This window comes from Globicephala melas, chromosome 1, assembly GCF_963455315.2.
Source record: "Globicephala melas chromosome 1, mGloMel1.2, whole genome shotgun sequence".
In the NCBI taxonomy this organism is placed as follows: domain Eukaryota; kingdom Metazoa; phylum Chordata; class Mammalia; order Artiodactyla; family Delphinidae; genus Globicephala; species Globicephala melas.
The window spans coordinates 61,918,021-61,940,717 of record NC_083314.1 but is presented as its reverse complement, the minus strand read 5'-3'; the positions used below and the strand labels follow the sequence as shown (position 1 = coordinate 61,940,717).

At 40.6% G+C, this 22,697-nt stretch overlaps 1 pseudogene; it reads right to left on the bottom strand.

Annotated features, from left to right (window-relative positions):
- Nucleotides 1-10,935: 10,935 nt before the first annotated feature.
- Nucleotides 10,936-17,467, bottom strand: LOC115863123 (elongation factor 1-alpha 1 pseudogene; annotated as a pseudogene).
- Nucleotides 17,468-22,697: the final 5,230 nt, after the last annotated feature.

The following is a 22,697-nucleotide window of genomic DNA, read 5'->3' as shown; positions in this document are numbered from 1 at the left end:
AGGACTGGGGAAAACAGAAATGCCACACACAAAGTCTCATGTACACCAGTGCCCAGGGAAAAACCAGTGACTTCATAGGGGCCTGGGCCAGACATAACTGCTGGTCTTGGAAGGTCTCCTGGGGAGGTGGGGCATGGCTATGGGTCACTTGTGGGGACAAGCACTGGTGGCAGTGGTACAAGGGAGTACTCATTGGTGTGAGTTCTCCTGGAGGTTGCCGTTTTGTCACCAAGACCCAGCCCCACCCAACAGCCTGTAGGCTCCAGTGCTGGGACACCTCAGACCAAACAACCAACAGGGAAGGAACACGGCCCCAGCCACCAGCGGACAAGCTGTCTAAAGTCTTCCCGAACCCACAGCCACTTCTAAACACACCTTGTGGCACAGCCTTGTTCACCAGAGGGACAAGACACAGTTCCACTCACCAGTGGGCAGGAACAAGTCCCTCCCACCAGGAAGCTTGCACAAGCCTCTAGAACATCCTCACCCACTGGGGACAGACACCAGAAGCAAAAGGAACTACAACCTTGCAGCCTAGAGAATGGAAACCGCAATCACAGAAAGTTAGACAAAATGAGACGGCAAAGGAATATGTTTCAGAAGAAGGAACAAGACAAAACCCCAGAAAAACAAGAAAGTGAAGTGCAGATAGGCAATCTACCCAAAAAAGAATTCAGAGTAATGAGAGTAAGGATGATCCAAAATCTCGGAAAAAGAATGGAAGCACAGATCAAGAAGATACAAGAAATGGTTAACAAAGAGCTAGAAGATATAAAGAACAGAGGAGAGATGAGCAATAAAATAACTGAAATGAAAAATACAATAGAAGGAAATAATAACGAATAAATGAGGCAGAAAAACAGACAAGACAGAATAGTGGAAATCATTGTCATGGAACAGAATAAAGAAAAAAGAATGAAAAAAATGAGGACAGTTTAAGAGCTTCTGGGACAACATTTAATGCACCAACATGTACATTATTGGGGTCCCAGAAGGAGAAGAGAAAGAGAAAGGGCCAGAGAAAATATTTGAAGTGATAATAGCTGAAAACTTTCCTAAAATGGGAAAGGAGGGCTTCCCCGGTGGCGCAGTGGTTGAGAATCTGCCTGCCAATGCAGGGGACATGGGTTCGAGCCCTGGTCTGGGAAGATCCCACATGCCGCGGAGCAACTGGGCCCATGAGCCGCAGCTACTGAGCCGGCGCGTCTGGAGCTTGTGTTCCGCAACACGAGAGGCCGCGACAATGAGAGGCCCATGCACCGCGATGAAGAGTGGCCCCCGCTCGCCGCAGCTAGAGAAAGCCCTCACACAGAAATGAAGACCCAACGCAGCCTAAATAAATAAATTAATTTAAAAAAAACGGGAAAGGAAACAGTCAACCAAGTCCAGGAAGTGCAGAGAATCCCAGGCAGGATACACCCAAGGAGGAACATGCTGAGACACATAGTAATCAAACTGACAAAAATTAAACACAAAGAAAGTATTGAAATCGACAAGGGAAACACAACAAATATCATACAAGGGAATCCCCATAAGGTTTTCAGCTGATTTTTCAGCAGAAACTCTTCAGGCCAGCAGGGAGTGGTATGATATATTTAAAGTGATGAAAGAGAAAAACCTATAACCAAGAATATTCTACCCAGCAAGGCTCTCATTCAGATTTGATGGAGAAATCAAAAGCGTTACAGACAAGCAAAAGCTAAGAGAATTCAGCACCACCAAACCAGTTTTACAATGAATTCTAGAAGGAACTTCTCTAGGCGGAAAAAAAAAAGGCCACAACTAGAAACCAGAAAATTACAAATGGGAAAGCTCACTGGTAAAGGTAAACATACAGTAAAGGTAGAACATCCACACACAAATATGATATCAAAATTACCAATTATGAGAAGAGGAGAGCACAAATGCAGGATATTGGAAACGCATTTGAAATAAAAGACCAGCAACTTAAAACAATCTTGTTTATATATAAACTACTATATCAAAACCTCAAGGTAACCAGAAACCAAATTTCTACAGTGGATACAAACAAAAAAAAAAGAAAAAGGAATCCAAACACAACACTAAAGTTAGTTGTCAATTCACAAGAGAAGAGAACAAAAGAGGAAGGGAAGAAAAAGTCCTACAAAAACAAATCCAGGGCTTCCCTGGTGGTGCAGTGGTTGAGAGTCCGCCTGCTGATGCAGGGGACACGGGTTCATGCCCCGGTCCGGGAAGATCCCACATGCCGTGGAGCAGCTGGGCCTGTAAGCCATGGCCGCTGAGCCTGTGCGTCCGGAGCCTGTGCTCCGCAACGGGAGAGGCCACAACAGTGAGAGGCCCGCGTACCGCCAAAAAAAAAAAAAAAATCCAAAACAGCTAACAAAATGTCAACAAGAACATATATATGAAAAATTACCTTAAGTATATGTGGATCAAATGATCCAACCAAAAGACAGACTGGCTGAACGGATACAAAAATAAGAGACCCATATATATGCTGTCTACAAGAGACCCACTTCAGATCTAGGGACACATACAGACTAAAAGTGAGGGAATGGAAAAAAAGTATTCCATGCAAATGGAAATCAAAATAAAGCTGGAGTAACATTACTCATATCAGACAACATAGACTTTAAAATAAAGACTGTTAGGTCTTCCCTGGTGGCACAGTTGTTGAGAGTCTGCCTGCCGATGCAGGGGACACGGGTTTGTGCCCTGGTCCGGGAGGATCCTGCATGCTGTGGAGTGGCTGGGCCCATGGGCCATGGCCGCTGAGCCTGTGCATCTGGAGCCTGTGCTCCACAATGGGAGAGGCCACAGAAGTGAGAGGCCCACGTACCACAAAAAAAATAAAAAAATAAAGACTGTTACAAGAGACAAAGAAGGACACTACATAATGATCAAGGGATCAATCCAAGAAGAAGCTATAACAATTGTAAATATATATGAACCCAACATAGGAGCACCTCAATATATAAAGCAAATACTAAGAGCCATGAAATGAGACATCAACAGTAACACAATAAGAGTGAGGGATTTCAACGCCCCACTTACATCAATGGACAGATAAACCAGACAGAAAAATCAATAAGGAAACACAGGCCTTAAATGAAACATTAGACCAGATGGATTTAACTAATATTTATAGAGCATTCCATCTGAAAGCAGCAGAACACACATTCTTCTCAAGTGCACATGGAACATTCTCCAGGACAGATCACATGCTGGGCCACAAAGCAAGCTTGGGTAAAGTTAAGAAAATTGAAATCATATCAAGCATCTTTTCCAACCACAACACTAGGAAATTAGAAATCAACTATAAGAAAAAAAATGTAAAAAACAAGAACACATGGAGGCTAAACAATATGCTACTAAACAACGATCACTGAAGAAATCAAAGAAGAAATATAAAAATACCTAGAGGCAAATGAAAATAAAAACAGGATGATCTAAAACCTATGGGACACGGCAAAAGCTGTTCGAAGAGGGAAGTTTATAGCAATATAATCTCACCTCAGAAAACAAGAAAAATCTCAAATAAACAACCTAACCTTATACCTAAAGAAAAGAAGAACAAACAAAAACCATAGTAAAAGGAAAGGAATCATAAAGATCAGAGTAGAAATAAATGAACTAGAGATGAAGAAAACAATAGATATGACAATGAAACCAAAAGCTTGTTCTTTGAAAAGATGAACAAAATTGATGAACCTTCAGCCAGACTTATCAAGAAAAAAAGGGAGAGGGCTCAAATCAATAAAATTAGAAATGAAAAAGGAGAATTTACCACAGACACCACAGAAATACAAAGGATAATAAATGACTACTACAACCAGTTATATGCCAATAAAATGGACAACTGAGAAGAAATGGACAAATTCTTAGAAAGATACAATCTCCCAAGACTGAACCAGGAAGAAATAGAAAATATGAACAGACCAATCACAAGTACTGAAATTGAAACTGCGATTAAAAAACTCCCACCAAACAAAAGTTCAGGACCAGAGGGCTTCACAGGCGAATTCTGTCACACATTTAGAGAAAAGTTAACACCTATCCGTCTGAAACTCTTCCAAAAACTGGCAGAGGAAGAAACACTCCCAAACTCTTTCTATGAGGCCACCATCACCCTGATACCAAAACCAGAAGAAGACACCACAAAAAAAGAAAATAACAGGTCAATATCACTGATGATCATAGATGCAAAAACCCTCAACAAAATAGTAGCAAACTGAATCCAACAAAATATTAAAAGGATCATACACCACGTTCAAGCGGGATTTATCCCAGGGATGCAAGGATTCTTCAATATCCACAAGTCAATCAGTGTGATAATCACATTAACACCTTGAAGAATAAAAACCATATAATCATCTCAATAGATGCAGAAAAAGCTTTTGACAAAATTCAACACCCATTTATGATAGTAACTCTCCAGAAAGTGAGCAGTTCAAGCTTTCCTTGAATTTGCTATGGGAAATTGTCTTCAAGCTTCTCTCACATCTGGAAAGAGAAAAATCCCTCACCCATGAGTTTCCACACTCCCATCAGGAGCTTCTATACAGGGGTACCCCAAGTGCCAAGAGATTTCACATGCTTTTTATATGAGCTACAACAGCTGCCTTTTCAGTCAAATGTTCTCCAGGCTCTTAGTGTGAGAGTAATATATCAGACCCCATTTTCCTAAGAGAAAAACTAAAGTGTAACTAATAATTTGTTGAGTGCATACTATATGCTATGGGGACTTTTATATGCATTATCTCTAATCTAACAGAGGAATTTAAATGAACTATTTAAAAATATTCCATTAACCCAAACAAAGACAGGAAAAAAGAATCGTAAGAAGAAAAACCTAAACAAAACAGAATAGGAAACAAATAGCAAAAGAGTATTGTTTAAATTTAACAAAATACTTGCAAAATCTCTACATTGAAAACTACAAGATGAAGGATACAAAATTAATGCACAGAAATCTCTGGCATTCCTATACACCAATGATGAAAAATCTGAAAGAGAAATTAAAGAAACACTCCCATTTACCATTCCAACAAAAAGAATAAAATACCTAGGAATAAACTACCTAGGGAGAAAAAAGACCTGTATGCAGAAAACTATAAGACACTGATGAAAGAAGTTAAAGATGATACCAACAGATGGAGAGATATACCATGTTCTTGGATTGGAAGAATCAATATTGTGAAAATGACTATACTACCCAAAGCAATCTACAGATTCAATGCAATCCCTATCAAATTACCAATGGCATTTTTTACGGAATTAGAACAAAAAATCTTAAAATTTGTGTGGAGACACAAAAGACCCCGAATAGCCAAAGCACTCTTGAGGGAAAAAAACGGAGCTGGAGGAATCAGACTCCCTGACTTCAGATTATAGTATAAAGCTACAGTAATTAAGACAATATGGTACTGGCACCAAAACAGAAACATAGATCAATGGAACAAGATAGAAAGCCCAGAGATAAACCCATGCACCTATGGTCAACTAATCTATGACAAAGGAGGCAAGGATATACAATGGAGAAAAAACAGTCTCTTCAATAAGTGGTGCTGGGAAAACTGGACAGCTACATGTCAAAGAATGAAATTAGAACACTCCTTAACACCATACACAAAAATAAACTCAAAATGGATTCAAGACCTAAATGTAAGACCAGACACTATAAAACTCTTAGAGGAAAACATAGGAAGAACACTCTTTGACATAAATCACAACAAGATCTTTTTTGATCCACTTCCTAGAGTAATGGAAATTAAAAAACAAAAACAAATGGGACCTAATGAAACTTCAAAGCTTTTGCACAGAAAAGGAAACCATAAACAAGATGAAAAGACAACCCTCAGAATAGGAGAAAATATTTGCAAATGAATAAACGGACAAAGGATTAATCAATATTAAAAAAACAAACAACCCAATCCAAAAATGGGCAGAAGACCTAAATACACATTTCTCCAAAGAAGACATACAGATGGCCAAGAAGCACATGAAAAGCTGCTCAACGTCACTAATTATTAGAGAAATGCAAATCAAAACTACAACAAGGTATCACCTCACACCAGTCAGAATGGGCATCATCAGAAAATCTACAAACAACAAATGCTGGAGAGGGTGTGGAGAAAAGGGAACCCTGTTGCACTGTTGGTGGGAATGTAAATTGATACAGCCACTATGGAGAACAGTATGGAGGTTCCTTAAAAAAATAAAAATAGAATTACCATATGATCCAACAATCCCACTACTGGGCATGTACCCAGAGGAAACCATAATTCAAAAAGACACATGCACCCCAATGTTCATTGCAGCACTATTTACAATAGCCAGGTCATGGAAGCAACCTAAATGCCCATCAACAGAAGAATGGATAAAGAAGTTGTGGTACATATATACAATGGAATATTACTCAGCCATAAAACAGAACAAAACTGGGTCATTTGTTGAGATGTGGATGGATCTAGAGACTGTCATACAGAGTGAAGTAAGTCAGAAAGAGAAAAACAAATATCGTATATTAATGCATATATGTGGAACCTAGAAAAATGGTACAGATGAACCGGTTTGCAAGGCAGAAATTGAGACACAGATGTAGAGAACAAACGTATGGACACCAAGGGGGGAAAGCCGCGGCGGGTGGCGGTGGTGGTGTGATGAATTGGGCGATTGGGATTGACATGTATACACTGATGTGTATAAAATTGATGACTAATAAGAACCTGCTGTATAAAAAATTAAATAAAATTAAATTTAAAAATTTTTTAAAAAGAAAGTAGAAACAGGATTAAATAGAAAGCTAGTTGTTATTATTTCTCATTTAAAGTATAATATTAAAAGAATTTTCTGGGGGAAAAAACCCAAAAACTACAAAACAGTGCTGAGAGGAATTAAAGAGACGTAAATATTAGGAGAGATATACTATGCTCATACACTGGAAGACTCAATATTGTTAATATGTCAGTTCTCCCCAACTTATTGATTCAGTGCAATCCTAATCAGAGTTACAACTATTTACTTCATAAATGTAAAAGTTGACTCTCAAGTTTATTAAAGGCAAAGGATCCAGAAGAGCCAGAACAATCTTGAAGAAGAACTAAGTTAGAGGACTCGGATGTCAAGGCTTACTATAAACCTATAGTAATCAAGACAGTAGTACTGGCACAAAGACAGACAAATAGATCGACAGGAAAGAACAGAGTCCAGAAATGGACCCAGACATATATGGTCAATTAATTTTTTGCAAAGGTACCAAGGCAAGGGGGAAAGAAAAATCTTTTCAATAAATTTATTGAAAAAGTCTTTTCAATAAATGGATAAATGTTTCAACAAACTTAAACTTCAGCCCTGACCTCATAACACACTCAAATATTAATATGAGAAGAATCAAATATCTAAATGTGTATGCTGAGAGCATAGGTGGAGTAAAGGGAGTTTGGTCACAGCCAGGGAAATTGATCAAATAAGGAAATAAATGAAAGAAAATTGGAGTCTGAATTTTCACTGCTGGAAGAGGAATATACCAATATGGAAAGGGAGAAAACTCGAATGAACCATGTGGTGTGTTGGATTAGAATTGGTGGCATTGGTGTGAACTAATGGCCTTCAGTATAGAGAGGTGCATATAGATCAATACAGAGGTAAAGTAGAAGATAATGTGTGTGTGGAATAAATATATTTCATTCACTATATCTTTTTACTGCTGAGAGGGGCTCCCACTGCCAAATCTGGGACCATTAAATGTCAAAATAAATAATGATAGCAATGGGTCCTAGCCCAGTGGGTGAAATAGAAATGCTAGAGTCTACAGAAACTTAATAAGTTGATGAATAAACTAAAAGTCTAATGAGAAATGGGATGTTTCCATAGTCTCTAAAAACCTCTCAGGGAAACACTTTTTAATTGCAATGGGAAAACAAGTAACTTTAGAGTGGAGAAACTTTGCAGACACCACCTTCATCCTGTGATCAAAGTTAACATCATCAATAACAGGAAAACTGAAATCCTGTGCCACGTAATAAATAGGACGCAAAGAGAAGAACACAGTTTCATTTCTGTGATATGCTTGTCGAAGACGCAAGAATTTAATCACGAAGAAACATCAGACAAACCCAAACTGAGAGACATTCTACAAAATAACTGGCTTGTAGTCATCAGAAGTGTCAAAATCATGAAAATCAGGGAAAGACCGAGGAATTGTTCCAGAGTGAAGGAGACTAAATATACATATCTAAATGCAATGAGTAATTCTGAACTAGAGTCTTCTCCTCAAATGGATATTCCTGGGGAAACTGGGGAAACTTGAATGAGGTCTGAGGATATTGATGCTGATTTCCTGATTTTGATGGCTCTACTGTAGTTAGGCAGGAGAATATCCTTACGGGAAGAAAACATATATTAAACATACATATATAGGGTGATGGGACATTGTGCAGGCAACTTATTCTCAAATGATTCAGGAAAAGTCTTTTATATAATACTTATTTTTTTGCAAGTTTGAGATTATTTCAAGGAAAATATTGCAAGGGGGAAAAGTCTAGTGGAGAGGTGCTATAGGATCACACCACCTTCCTGTGTATGTTTGGCATATACATATGTGCTACCCTACAGCCTCCCCCAGCCAGCTACGACATGGTTGCAGGACCAGCCATATGAGGAATCAATCCCCCATTTTCTGGAACTGGAAAGACATCGAATGGTGCTTGTTCTTTAGGCCTTCAGAATACAGTATGAGTATTTCTGAAATTCCTTTTTTTGGAACATAGACTGGGTCACCTCTGAATGAGCTATAACTCTTTTAGAAGGCAGAATGAGTCTCTCTCCACCCCCTCAAGAAGGTGCAGGGGTGAGACTGAGGAGGATGAAGAGATCTAGTTCCTGGTAAAAATAGAATACTCCCAGTTGGTTATAGGCGAAGGCAGCTGTGTTGATTATTCTTCATTTGCACCTTCCTCCTTTCCCCCAAATCCATTCTCGTTCCCTTTCTTCTTTACTTTGTACTCCAGGAGGACACAGCCTGATCTCTTGCCATCTAGTTTCTACTTGGGTTCTGCCAACGAGGGGTGGGCAGGATGGGAGAGTGGGAGGAGAAATGGGCCACAGTGTTTCCTCCTCTGCCCACTCTCTGCACTGGCGCTGCTGCTGTGGTGGTGGCGGCATCTCTCCATGATTCCACCAGCTGCTGGAAACCCTCCTCTGTGCTTCTAGCTCTTGCTGGGTTCTGGAAGGGTTCACCCCCTTCTCTCCCCTGGTCCTTTCAGGCCTTGGGGAGGTGATGGCTTTCCCAGCAATAAAGAACTAGTTTCCTGCAATGAAAGACAAAACCTAAGCGATATATGATGGACTTAATAAAGAAGCTAAATATTCTGCACAAGTGGCTACATTTCCTTCCAAAAGTAGCTTCAAGTTAAGTAATTTTAAGAACTGATTCACTTTCCTTTATATTAAGCTATATGGGGAAACTGCGTACAGGGAAGGGACCGTGGAGTAGATGGTATGATTGTTCAGTATCTTCACTGGGTCTCCCTGAGGAGGACGATCCCCTGCCCTATGACATGTGACTGTCTCTGGACAATGAAATGGGAGCAGAAGGGATAGTGCCTCTAACTCATCTTGTGAGTCTCTCATTTTTCTTTTTCCTTTGCCGTGAGACCAGAATTGTCCTGAGAGCTGAGTTTGTTACCGAGTTCAAGCTCATACTACTTATCGTATGATAGGCCGATAAATCAAGAGACAAGTTGTTGGGGCAAGGCATAGTGACTTTATTCAGAAAGCCAGTGAACCAAGATGGTGGACTTGTGTGCCCAAGAACCATCTTGCCCGAATTAGCGGAGGGAGTAAAGTCAAACTTTTCCCGGTTCCAGTCAACCTCCAGAGGGGACATATTAATTTCTTCCTCCCTTCAGTCTTTCGCAGGTGGGACTGTTCAGGATGTTTCCTGTGAGCTAAAAAAAAGAATTTTAGCTTAACGCTCATTACCTGGGAGGCAGGGTTCCCAGAGATGGGCCATTATGTATCGTTTAAGCTTACAGGCAACATCCCTTTAGTGATCAACTTGTAATAGAATACAAAGATTCTTCCCTATTACAATTCCCCACTGTCAATATCCATCCCACAATCTTGTGGGAAAAGGGACAAGTGTTCTGGCTACTTCTGGAGGTGATGAATATTCCTTAGAATCTTTGGTCAGTCCTTTTTTATCTACCACTATTTGAACCTGATGAAACCCCTTAACACTTTGTTGTCTAATTTGTACTTGAACTTGGGATTTGGGTTCCAGTTCCCAAGACATATACTCAATTCCTGTGCTAGTTATTTGAACAAAAGTAAACAAATTGGTTGACCCTTTTCCAGCTACAATGAAACTACCATCTACTTCAGTTGGATGGGCAGACCTGCTGGAGGCAAACACATGAACAGAGGTTGGTAGAGTGTCCAAAGTTTTAACATAATTGGCAACTGCTAGGTCTTTTAAAGTATTTACAGATTCTCTCACCTGGGCAGACACCTGGAGTGGCCTACCATACCATACTTCAAAGGGGGTTTAATTTAAGCCTGCTTCTGGGAGCCACTGATCTGTAGCGGGCCAACTGGCAAGGCCTTATCCCAAGTTAAATTAGTATTCATTTTCTTGGTTTTTCCTGTTGATTGCAGCCTCCAGGATGAATGTAGTTCCAATGCCTTAATCCAAATCAGGGGATAATTTTCTTAAGGAGGGTTTTAACTAATTAGAAGCTACTGATTTTAAAAACTAAAAACGTAGAACTTCCACATACAAAACAAATGGTTCACAAAACTTTCTCCTCTCCTTCTGAAGGTTTTATGATGCAGTTATCATTAACCAGTCTTACTATAACTTAAATGGCCAATTGGGACAATTGAGACAAACGGTTCTGACACCATTCTTCCGCTGATTAAGACTGGGGTGGCAGGTATTGGGGATAACATTCATTTAGCCTTCTGAACTTTCTGGGCAGACTTGGTGACCTTGCCAGTTCCCACTGCCCTTCTTGTCCACTGCTTTGATGACACCCACAACAACCATCTGTCATGTCATGAACAGCAAAATGGCCCAGAGGAGGATAGTCAGAGAAGCTCAACACACATGGGCTTACCAGGAACCATATCAATGGTCACAACCATCACCAGATTTCAGGAATATGGAGCCATCTTCCAGCTCTTTCCCAGAATGATGATCAATCTTGTCCTTCATCCCAGCAGACTTGCAAGCAATGTGAGCTGTGTGACAATCCAGCAGGTGCATATCCAGTACTGACTTGGCCTGGATGGTCCAAGGTGATCCCTTGAGCTGCGAAGCCAGCTGCTTCCATTGGCGGGTCATTTTTGCTGTCACCAGCTGCATTGCCACGACGAACATTTTTGACAGACACGTTCTTGACCTTGAAGCCCACATTGTTCCCAGGAAGGGCTTTACTCAAAGCTTCATAGTGCATTTCAACAGACTTTACTTCAGTTGTAATGTTGACTGGAGCAAAGGTGACCACCATGCCAGAACTGTTTCCACTGGACCCGCATGGACAGTACCAATACCACCAATTTTGTATATGTCCTGGAGGGACAGATGCAAGGAATACACTGGCTGGTATCTTGACAAGTCAGTCTATGGGAGAAGTGATCCTCTTGCCTCAAAGGATATTGCTTTAGATTAGGTGTCCTGACATCCCTTCTTAATGGGATTAGTATTGGCCATGTGTTACTGGCCTTCGCTGGGGTGCTGTGAGCACACACTTCTGATCTTAACTTTTCGTAGACTTCAAGGGGTAGGGTGTGGGGGGAGGCTCTGTCTCCTTTCCTGGGATTTTTATTTTTTGCCAAATTTCTTGAGTTCTGTTTAAACTTTTTCTTTGGTTCCCCTTTTCAAAGGCCTGCCAAGATGCACGAAGTATTGCTCTAATTCCAGCATTCCTCCCTCACTGGGATCTCAGTTTGGTTCGTCTGTGGGTACTGCCAAGTGGGCTTCAGGTGTAGAGGATTATCCCTATAAAGGAGGGTGGTGATCTTTCCAATTAATATATAAACCCAGCTGGCTAGTTATTTGCATTTAGCCCCCTATGTGAGATAACAGCAATTGAAATTGTCCTGCCCTGGGAGTGGCTCCTGGCCCAAACGGAGTGCCCTTTTGGTTCTTAGATGGTGATACCAGACCAAGTCCCTGTGGCCCAGAAACTAACAGGATTTTCTAATTGACCCCTAGAAGAAGGGAAAGTCCTGAGCCCCAGGGTCAGGAATTGGGGCTAGAAAAGAATGGAAGGTGGAAAAGAATGGAAGGTGGAGGAAGGGGTGGATATATTGGCATAATAGCCAGTGCAGCTGGGATACCTAGCTCAGCTGGAAGGAGTTAAGGTTTGAAGCAACATATCCTCACTCTCATTCCCTTGCTTTTCTTGTTTTCCCTGATGTAAGAGCACAAGTGCTTGCACATAAAGGATTTCATCATTCTCTGCTTCTTCACAAAATAGCTATAGTCATTCAAAAGCCACTGTAAAGCTATAACTAGCAATTGATTATCCCTAACCATTTTGCTTCAGTATCAACCAACTGGGATTACAATGCAATTGAAAAGAAACTTGGTTACTGCTGTGACAAACAACAAGATAATTACTAATATTATGACTGATATCATCTACCAGGATACACCAGAATTTTAGGAGTTCCATATAATGTCCAGAATATGTACAATAATGTTTACCCACATGATACAGTCCAAAGAGTTTTATCACAACTTATTTGACAGTGCTTCCCAATTCAACATACTGAGTAAGCCCAATTAGTTGAGTATTCCTCTCTCTGAGATGGAGAGAAAACAAATAGTTTGAGGTGTTCCAGGGATCCTTTGGAAAACTTCAAAGTTAGCTAGAGGCCAAACGAACCTCACCCAGAATTTGATTTGGGGGAAGTTTATCAAAATATCAAAAAGTTTTAACCAGTGATAATAAGATCTCAATGGCAAATACAGATCGCTTAAACAAATAACTCACAATTACTAAAAGCAGTTCAATATTTTAAGAAAACTTTGTCCTCTTAGGAAACCGATTCAGGTTTTGTACCACTTTACATTTAACATTCATTTTCTTAATTAAGTTCAGTTCTTATCTTAGCCAATACTGATCATGTCACCTTTTTCCCTTTAACGAAAGGGATTTTCATTCCTCATACCTTCTGTGCTGAAAAACACACATCCTACATCTTTGCATACTGAAATGTTTCCCTTGTGATTCTTAACCTTAAAACCTTAATCTCTAGTGAAAACCAAGAAGTAATTGTAAACTGTTTGTCATATCAGCATTTCCTGATTGACAAACTTATGCTTTAGTCTTCCTCTCCTAAGACGGCAAAAGTAGGTAAACTTAGACCTGGCCAGCAATTAATATTCTATCCTATTTGAAATGACCCAGATAGTCAACAAATTCTCTTCATTTAACTTAGTTTAGTTTCAAGTTACGAAAATCTGGAAACACTGTTTTATATATACATTCTCAAAGCATAATTATTCCTATGGAGTTTACCTAAAACTCTTACCTCATTTACCTCTGTTTTATTTACTTAAAAGCTTTGTCGAATTGTTATTTTTCTTGCTGACAAACTTTGTAACAGGAATAACGTCTTATTTGATTTCTAGTAAACCTAGGGACAATAGAAGTACTATAATTAATGTTGATGAGTCTAAAGACATGTCTGTATTAATCAAAGCAACAAGATTAAGTTAACTTTAATACCAGATATTAATTCAATACTGAATATTTCCTAGATCACATGAACCTGAAATTCATTCTGGCCAGTTTCTTTTATATTTGAGTATTTATATAAGCACTGAATTTCCTTTAAGCCAATTAAATAGTTCTTTTACAAGTTAGTTTCGGCAATGCCACACATCTATAACAAGTACAAACACAAACAGAGACCTCATAATTCTCATTCCAAAATTTCAGCCATGAATCAGGTACAGCAATATAAAACCCAACAGTTACAGAAGAGGTTGGATTCAAATTGCATTTCTGGCAGGTGGGACAAATCAAGGTCACCTGTCTAGATGACTAAACCCTTTTTACTAATATTTATGGAAAAGACACTTCTATTTGTAGCTTTTGGTGATTTTAGGAACCAAGTGGAAACTTTCTCTCCTTCCTGGGAATGTCCCACTCTTGGACAAGAACAGACAGCTTTTTTTTTCCTGTTCCTTTCTTCCATTTGACATCAGTAAAAGTTTTAAATATCACAGAACTGATTTGGCTGTAAATGGAGAAACAGTACCAAACAAAATGAAAGAAAAAACCCAAAGGACAAACAGAAAATTCTAAACGAACCCTCAAGTTGGGTCTTGGGGGTTTTACATATACCAATGACACAGGAGACCATAAATAACGTAATTAACACAGCAAGGGTAGCAGTACATGGTGCATGGGGTTCCGAGATAACCCTGCTAAACCCCTTGTGGAGATCCTAACAGATACTGTGGCCACACGTTGTTACAATAAAATATCATCTTTCTCTCACCCATGGGTTCACAGCTGTAATCAGATCACTTATCCAAAATGCGCCTCACAGGACTTTAGGGATAGCTGAAATAGTCCCCATTTTTAGAGACCAATTCAAGACAAAACACAAACTTCACATCCAAAGAAACAAATGAACTAGTACACACATCGGGTAAAAGTCTAACAACTCTTTCCTCTCTCCAACAGGGTACCCCACTCAAATGCAAAACAAATTGGCTTATTCCAGAGAAAAAGCCCCAAATGGAGAGGAGTAAAGTTTCCAGTGGTACACACTGGAGCGACTTACCCTACCGTACAGAGCTCGTCAGCTTCCAAATGTTGATTCCTTGCTCCTACAGCCAAGCACGGGAGCAGCCAGTGCTGCTTTGGGGAATTTTGAAGGGAAGATCCTTAAGACAAGTGGTCCTGGCCCTCACCTGAACATTTCCCAACCTGGGTGGGCAGCCACGAGCAGCAAGGCTCCCGGCTGGCTGTGCCTAAACTTGTTATCAAGTCCAAGCTCAAACTGCTCGCTGCACGACAGGCCAATAAATCAAGAGAGGAGTCGTTGGGCCAAGGAATAATGGCTTTATTCAGAAAGCCAGCAAGCTGAGAAGACGGTAGACTCGTCCCCCAAAACACCGTCTTGCCTGTGTTAGAACTCAGGCTTCATTTATACTAAAAGCGGAGGAAGTGACGTCAAACATTTCCTTGTTCCGGTCAGCCTCAGGAGGGGCGGTGTTAATTTCTTCCTCACTGCAGTCATTCACAGGTGGAACTGGTCAGGATGTTTTCTGAGAACTAAACAAGGGTATTTTAGCTTAATGCTCATTACCTGGGAGGCAGGGTTCCCAGAAATGAGCTCTTATGTATCATTTAAGCTTATAGGGAATATCTCTTTACTGATTAACTTGTAATAGAATAAAAAGTTTCTTCCCTCTTACAGGTTGATCTTCAGCTTGGGTCCCAGAAGGAGGAAGATGTGGAACAAGGCTGAGCTGACCTGAGACGGCATGTTATATGAGCAAGAAATAACCCTTTGTTATTGTGAACCACTGAGATTTTATGTTGTTACCGTAGCATAGCTTGGCTTAAGCTGGTTGATAACAAAAGACACTTCCCTTGTGTAATTTTTAAAAAGAGGACCTTTTTAAAGGTCCTGCAATATATTGTGGCCCTTTCCCACAAGTGGCAAAGGCAGGTATATCTATATACAGTTGACCCTTGAATAACATGGGGATAGGGGTCCAATCCCTGTGCAGTCAAATATCTGCATATAACTTCTAACTCCCTAAAAACTTAACTACTATTAGCCTACTGTTGACTGGAAGCCTTACCGTTAACATAACAATACAGTAAACTAGAGAAAAGAAAATATTATTAAGAAAATCATAAGAGAAAATACATTTACAGTATTGTACTGTATTTATTAATACCATAACTTTACATTGTCTGTTTACAGGATAACTCATCTGACAGTACCTACATCAATATCATCTTATATGATACAAACGCTGTAGATGTTATATGTACATGTTACTAACACCAAACATCAAAAATGAAAAGACAATGTGAAAGAGAAATTCATATTTATTTACAAGTATAATGAATCATGTTTTGATAATGAAGAAGCAGCAATATGATTGCTTTACTGTTGTTGGTGTAATGTTTACAAGTGCTTCATGGTAGCCTAACCTATACACTAGTGAATGAATCATTAAAATGACATGTACACACTGCTATATTTAAAACGGATAACCAACAAGGACCTACTGTATAGCACAGGGAACTCTCCTCAGTGCTATGTGGCAGCCTGCATGGGAGGGGAGTTTGGGGGAGAATGGATACACGTATATGTATGACTGAGTCACTTTGCTGTGCACCTGAAATTATCACAACATTGTTAATCTCCTATACTCCAATATAAAATTAAAAGTTAAAAAAAAAGATTAAAAGGAAAATATAAATTTAATGAGAAAACAAAAAAGAAATCGCAATAGAGAAATGGTAAGTAAAAAAAATGTTTATGGTATCCAATATTACAGTCAAATTCATAATACAGTATTGGAAACATTGTTACATTTTTAAAAAACCCACACTTACCTGTGATGATAGGCTAGTAGGCAGTTTCTCCAATTATGAGAGAGGGAGAGGCATACTACATGGTAATGTAATTCTTTGAAAACAAAGTAAGAAAACTGAAACATTATTAATTTTATATTACTGTAAATATCACTCACCTTCTGCCTATGTAAGGATGGGCTACCCACTTCAGTACAAGTCTTACACATGATGTTCTACACGATGAATACTTAAGCAATGATGACGATGATGACACAAAAACTTCTCATACAATTCTTGGTGTGCAGTTTTTAGATTTTCACACGAAGACACACACACAAACACAACAGATAAATCCATTGACAGTAGGGCATGATGATTATTTACTATTCATCAAGGGGAAGTGGGTCATCATAAAGGTCTCCTCATCATCTTCACATTGAGTGGGCTGAGGGGACAGAGGCAGAAGAGGTGGAGGAGATAGAAGCGGAGGCTGGAGTGACAGGCACATTTGGTGTAACTTTATGGAAATACACTGTAATTTCTGTCTGACTTTTTTGCTTTTTCATTTCTCTAAAAATGTTTCTATATGGTATGCCAATCCTTTTAATTCCTCTGGTGTGAAGTCTGTTAGCTTTTGAATTTCTCCAAGATCTTAATCTTGAAAACCTTCACTCCCCAACTTTTTTTTTTTTCCATATCCACAGTTTTTTCATGACATCCTTGATAGGATCTGTTGTAAATCCTGTGAAGTCACGCACAACATCTGGACACAGTCTTCTCCAGCAGGGATTTATTGTTTCAGGCTCCATGGCTTTCATGGCTTTTTCTATAACAACAATGGCATCTTGAACGGTGTAAACCTCCCAGAATTTCATGATGTTCTCCCTACTGGGGTTCTCTTCCGTAGCATTGGCAATCATTTCCATAGAGCACTTCGATGCCTTGTGTTGCAATCATGAGGTTCTGGGTGACCAGGGGCATTGTCCAATATCCAAAGAACTTTAAAAGGCAGTCCCTTACTGGCAAGGAACTTCATGATTTCAGGGACAAAGCATTGAAGGAACCAATCCACAAAAAGGGTCCTTATTGTCCAGGTCTTCTTCTTGTACAGCCAAGAGACTGGCAGCTGGTGTTTATATTTTCCTGTCAAGGCTGGAGGGTTAACAGCTTTATAGATAAGGGCAGTCCTGATCATAAATCCCACTACATTTGCACAGAATAGTAGAGTTAGCCTATCCCTTTCTGCTTTAAATCCTGGTGCTTGTTTTTCTTCCTTCTAATAAATGGCCTTTGTGGAATTTTTCTTCCAGAACAGGGCACTTCCATCTGCATTAAAAACCTGTTCAGGCAGATTTCTTCTCTCCTCAGTGATTTTCTTAATGGCATCTGGGAACTCGTCTGCTGCCTCTTGGTCAGCAGAAGCTGCTTCTCCTCTTCTCTTGATATTTTTTAAGCCACGCCTCTTTCTAAAATTAGAAACCATCCTTTGCTGGTATTAAATTCTCCAGCTTTAGATCCTTCACTTTCCTTTTGCTTTAAGTTATCATATAATGACTTCACTTTTTGTCGAATCACATTAGAGTCTACAGGTATTGCCTTTCTGATAGCAATCCTGCACACACATAAAAGCTGCACTTTCAATACTAGATTAAAAGGTGTTTTGCAAAAAGTGCAAAGTTTTCGAGCCTGCTGGAGTAGCTGCAGCAATGACGTCACGAATTTCCTTTTCTTTTTCTACAGTGGTCCTTATGCTGGATTTATTATCTTGAAATGGTGGGCAACCGCAGCTGCAGACCTCATTCTATGGTACCTATCAAGCCATTTAACACTTTCTTGTAATGTCATGACTTTTCTCTGCTTCCTGGGAGAACTTCCAGCATCACTAGTGATACTTTGTATGGGTCCCGTGGTGTTATTCAAGGTCTATGGTATTGCACTAAACACGATGGAAAATACACAAGAACCTTGAGATCACTTTTTGCTGTGACATGCAATTTCCTGGAGAGATAAACTGCTCACATCATGATTAGCTGATTAGCATCCCACAGCATGGTGGACACTCGCTCATCACAATAGCAACAGGCGGTGGCTATGAGATTATATACGTTAGTACAGTATTGCCATAGTTAATTTTATGCCATTATGATTTAATACTGTATCTTTACACTTGTTTAAATTTCCCTCTACTGGCACCATGTATGGTTTGTGTGCATAAGTTTTGATAAATTTTATCTTTTTTATAACATATTTGTGTATATTTTATGATAGTGAATGATAAAATAGATTAGTACCTACATATACTTTATGCGTTCATGATATACCTATCTTTTTTTAATTTTTTTGATATTTCTAGGCTATGCGGTTTGTCTGCGAGTTTTTCAAATTGTTGCAGATCTCCAAAAATTTTGCCAATACACTTATTGAAAAAAAACTGCATACAAGTGGACCTGTGCAATTCAAAACCATGTTGTTCAAGGTTCAACTGTACTAACAAGAAAACTCAGGTACAAAGATATGCACATAGCCTAAAACCAGCACATGTGATAAAAATCAAAATTTTAATAGAGAGACCCCCCCCCCCCAACCAGCAACACTACGGTGAGGCTGCCTGGATCATTTTTAAATTTTGATGAGTAGGTCTCTACAGAAATGGATACGCATGGGGCCTGAGGGTTTGAGGTTGATAACTATGAAACTTGGTACTAACAGCATGGACTTAACACCACTTGTATTTTCACTAGGATTATTAATGTTTAAAAGTGATCAGGGGACTTCCCGGGTGGTCCAGTTGCTACGATGCTGCGCTCCCAATGCAGGGGGCCCAGGTTTGATCCCTGGTCAGGGAACCAGATCTCACATGCCACAACAAAGAGTTTGCATGCTGCATCTAAAGATCCCGCAAGCCGCTACTAAAGATCCCGCGTGCAGCAACGAAGATCCCTCATGCCGCAACTAAGACCCAGCGCAGCCTAATAAGTAAAATTAATTAATTAATTAATTAAATTTAAAAAATAAACAAAATAAAAGTGATCAGGTTACAAAGCTTTATTGGTGTGCTTCTAATACTAATTTTCTTTTAAGCCCTATTATCTTTAGCTTGTGATTTTGCAGAATGCAAGGTTTTTTAGAAGTGCACATATAACGTTATATCTGAAATACCTGTATTATAGTAGGTAACTGCCAATTTTAAAACAAACTAACAAGACCCCCTAACTCCATCTCCACTCCCACTTTTACCCCATTCAGTCATCCTGTACATATACATGGGGTCAAGAGGAAATATGGTCAATGGGAAGAGTGTGGTCTTCAGAATCAGACAGAACTGAATCTAATCCTTACTCTGATACTGACTTGCTATGTTAACTCAGGTGACATTATCTCCCTGAGCCTCAGTTTCCTCACCCATAAAATAGAGACAGTAGACAAGCTTTTCTGGAAAGTGGCCACAGGAGAGGTAATCTCGGTGAGCAAACTCAATAGCCAATAGCCAAGTGTCCATGAAGAGGTCTTTCCTGGGAACTGCACTTTCCAGTAGGGACCAGGCATCACCTCTGCAGATGCCCAGGGCCCTAAACCAGAACCTCCAGGAATAGGGTCAAGGCCAGAGAAGGTTCACCACAGATGACATGATTGGTTGTACACACTGCTACAGAGGGGGAGGGCTCCTTGAAGACAACCAACTTCCCTTGTTATGATTCCATGCCCAGTAAGCAACTGAGCACATGGTGCCCATAGGGTGAGAATGCCTGGGTCAGGTGGACAGAAGTCCATTCTACTTGACAACTGTAAATAGCAAATTGACACTCTGTGTTTATCCCAAATGTTAAAATTCACTGTACCTCAGCTTCCTCATTTATAATATGGGCACAATAATAGGATTTATCTCATAGAGCTGTGGTGAGGATTATGAGATGTTCTATGGAAAGTGCTTGAAACAGTGGCTGGCTCAGAGCACCTGCTATCTAAGTGCTTGCTGTTAGTATTGTACATCAGGCTCTGTGAGTCTGGTTAATGTGACTCTGCCTTTGAAAGCCAATGCCCTGTCAGAGTGCACAAAAGCAACTTAAGAACAAGACCCTGAACTGCGGCTAATTTACCAAGGCACATATTGCCTGGCAGGGAGCTCTCTGGGCAGCTAGAGTCCTTCTTTGGGTAATGATATGCATGCCTGACCTTGCCATATGCCTTAATATTTGAAAGTACAAGCGAGGATTGCATGAAAAACTGGCTTAACAAGTGTCTAGCAAACAATCTTCCCTCAGACAATGGCAGCCTCGGACTCTCTTCTCAAACACCGTTAAGACTTTGAACTGTCAGCTGGAAACCCTGAATTGGGAAGGAGGCTGTACTGGTGAGCTAATGTTGACTGTAAGAAAACCTACAATAATCTGATTCTCACTGAGCTTCTAGATTGAAATAAATCCAGCAGGAGAGTGTAGTGTCACCAACTGATAATGTGATTTGGACCCAAGTAAGAGAGACCTGAAATGGAGGACAGAAGGGTCAGCGCCACCCCCATTCCACTTGTGAAACTCCTCGTTTTCCTTCAAGATGCAGCCCACACATCACCTCCTCTTTGAAGCATTCCCGAACCCCTCCGGCTGAGTTACTCCAGCCTCCCGCCACTGCGTTCTTGTGGCATCTTCTCCATTTCACATGATCATGTTCCCGTCTGTCACCTCCATTGGAATGTAGCTCCTCCCGAGTAGTGACGTCATAGTGACCTTTATATCCCCAGCAGCCAGCACTGCGCTTGGCACATAGTAGGTGCTCACAAAATATTTGTAGCTGAATGAATGCAGTTGGTGTCCCGATTTCCCTCGTTTTCTTGCCTAAGCCTGGAGCTAAGGTGGGTGAACCTTCAGAGTCCTTCCAGAGGCAGAGAGGTGAGCCAGGCCAGGATGGGGGGAGGTGGGTGCCTCCCTTCCACAGCTACCTCAAGAATATGTGTGTAGAACCTTGCACCAGGAGGGCTGGAAGGCACCCAAAGTATCTAGAGGACGAGGAGATGGCCTTGGGCAGGATACAGTGACACGAAACTTTATTCACTCAACAAACAGGTATCAGGTTTTGTGTCAACATGTGCCAGGCCATGAGTAAGATTCAGTTCCTATTCTCATGAATCTCACAGGCTTAGGCAGACAAAGACTGTGGTTATGACAGTACCGTGGGACAGGTGCTGGGATGGGGGGAGCACAGGGCACCACGGGAAGAACATGGAGGAGAGGACCTTGAACATATGGCAGGAGAGGGTGGCAGAGCTGAGCGCTGACTGTGGGGCAAGCTGCTTGGGGAGGAGTCACCAGGTCTCTGAGAGCTGGAGCGGGATGGAGGTGATGCTGCTTCCTCCCCTCTCTCAGGAGGGGCGCTATTTGGGGTGTAACTGGCAGGGGCCTCCCCAGCATCTTCCTTGAAGCATATGCCTGACTCCCAGGCACTCGGAATGTTCTTCCACAAACAGACAGGCTCTGTCCCGCCCCCGGCAATCACTAGCGACACTGCCTGACCCTATAGTGGCCACAGTCGATGGGACCCACAGGATCTGACCCTCTATTCCTCTCGCTCGACTCTGTCACCTCACCTCACCTCTCCTAGGAAGCCCAAGAGGCCCACGGTTGGTCAACATAAGCCCACGAGACATAAGCTCTGCCTTGGTATGAATAAAACTCACTTTAATGGACTTGAGGACACAGGGAGGGGGGAGGGTAAGCTGGGACAAAGTGAGAGAGTGGCATGGACATATATACACTACCAAACGTAAAATAGATAGCTAGTGGGAAGCAGCCGCATAGCACAGGGAGATCAGCTCGGTGCTTTGCGACCACCTAGAGGGGTGGGCTAGGGAGGGTGGGAGGGAGACGCAAGAGGGAGGAGATATGGGGATATATGTATAGCTGATTCACTTTGTTATAAAGCAGAAACTAACACACCATTGTAAAGCAATTATACTCCAATAAAGATGTTAAAAAAATAAAACCCACCTTAAAAAAGAAATAAGAATCTCCACTGACAATTGTATTACTACTGACGGCATTTTTTATTGAAGCAAAGAATTTAACAAAATATATAAAAAATATATTTAAAAAAATCACAGATGGACAACAGATTTACAGGATTGCTTTTATAATCATCCAGGAAAAAAATGACAGT